At 52.9% G+C, this 1,425-nt stretch overlaps 1 protein-coding gene across 1 annotated transcript in view; it reads right to left on the minus strand.

Moving 5' to 3' along the window:
• Nucleotides 1-1,425, minus strand: part of LOC102000391 (chymosin-like) — an 11,659-nt gene that overhangs the window by 5,220 nt on the left and 5,014 nt on the right. The gene's annotated exons all lie outside the window — the stretch shown is intronic.

Here is a 1,425-nt window from a genome sequence, read left to right on the forward strand (position 1 = left end):
GAAGGGGAAGGGGAAGGGGAAGGGGAAGGGGAAGAAGAAGAGGAAGAAGAAGAGGAAGAAGAAGAGGAAGAAGAAGAGGAAGAAGAAGAGGAAGAAGAAGAGGAAGAAGAAACAGCTTGATGACTTTTTTATCGGGGAGCTTCTGCAGCCAGAGACAGGAGAGTTCAGGGATGGAGCAGCCAGCCTGGGACCACAGGTCAGGGTCAGCATCCAGCCCTCGCTGGCCTTCCTTCCCTTTTATGGATGATTTGGGGTTGTTTTCAACTTAAGAGGTTGCGGTGGTCTGGGCCCTCTACACTTTCTGCTTCGTTTTGAATGACTGGTCTGAGGAGGAGAGGAAGGGGAAGAGGAGACAGTGTTTAGTGCAGACACAGGTTTCATGTTGGGGACAAGCCCAAAGGAAGTGGGATGATGGTTGTCTCGATGCTGCCTGCAGAAGCAGATGCACCTGTGCCTTCGTGGCCCTCTCAGACACTGTCTGTGGAGGCATCACCACTCACAGGTGCTGTGTGGGTCCCTGTTCTGTCTCCTGCCGACTGAGCTTGAACAAGTTCCTCTTAGGCCTCAGTCCCTTATCCAATAAATGGAATAACAATACCTGACTCTCAAATCGGTGCCAAAGCTAAATAACTGAACACCCACTGAGTCCCCGAGTGTCTGTGCATTGAAGAGTTATTGGTACCATGATAAAGAAGGTGGGTCTTGATTTGCCCATTTCCCCAGAGGGCTGAAGCAGGTCTCCTGCCTCTGCTCTGTCCCATAAAATTAATTGACTTCCACGCTGAGCAGTCAATTTGGCTTTTAAAATCTGAATCGAGCCTGTCACACAGACTACAACCGCCTCACACTTCTCAGTAAAGGCCAGATGGAGTTATCCCTCCAGCCCCAGCTCTCATAACTTATCCTGTGCCCCTTAGCTCACTTCGCCCCCCATGTTGGTCTCTGTCCCCTTCCTCAGCTGCTCCAGCTCCTCCCCCATCCCAGGATTCTTGCCCTCCGTCTTCTGCAGTGCTGACCACAGGTCACCTCAGGCCTGGCTTCTGGAAGGATATCACTTGGGTTCCAGCCTGCAACCGGCCATCATGCCCACCAAACCTCGGTCCTCTGGTTCCCAAACCCTCTCTTCCACATGCTCCAGTTTTGTTTTCTTCTTGCGCCTACTCAGTCGTGTTCAGAACCGTCGGCCTTGCCTTTTGTGTGCAGGCCACGCTCTCTAAGGCCACCAGAGTGCCTGTTGCTAGAAAGCATGAGACGAGCAAGTCCGCTCTTCTCCTGCCCACCACTGTCTTCCTAGAGCAAGTCCGCTCTCTTCCTGCCCACCACTGTCTTCCCTAGAGAGAGTCCACTCTCCTCCTGCCCACCACTGTCTTCCCTAGAGAGAGTCCACTCTCCTCCTGCCCACCACTGTCTTCCTAGAGAGAGTCC

The sequence above is a fragment of the Microtus ochrogaster genome, unplaced genomic scaffold (assembly GCF_000317375.1).
Source record: "Microtus ochrogaster isolate Prairie Vole_2 unplaced genomic scaffold, MicOch1.0 UNK25, whole genome shotgun sequence".
NCBI classification, from domain to species: Eukaryota; Metazoa; Chordata; class Mammalia; order Rodentia; family Cricetidae; genus Microtus; species Microtus ochrogaster.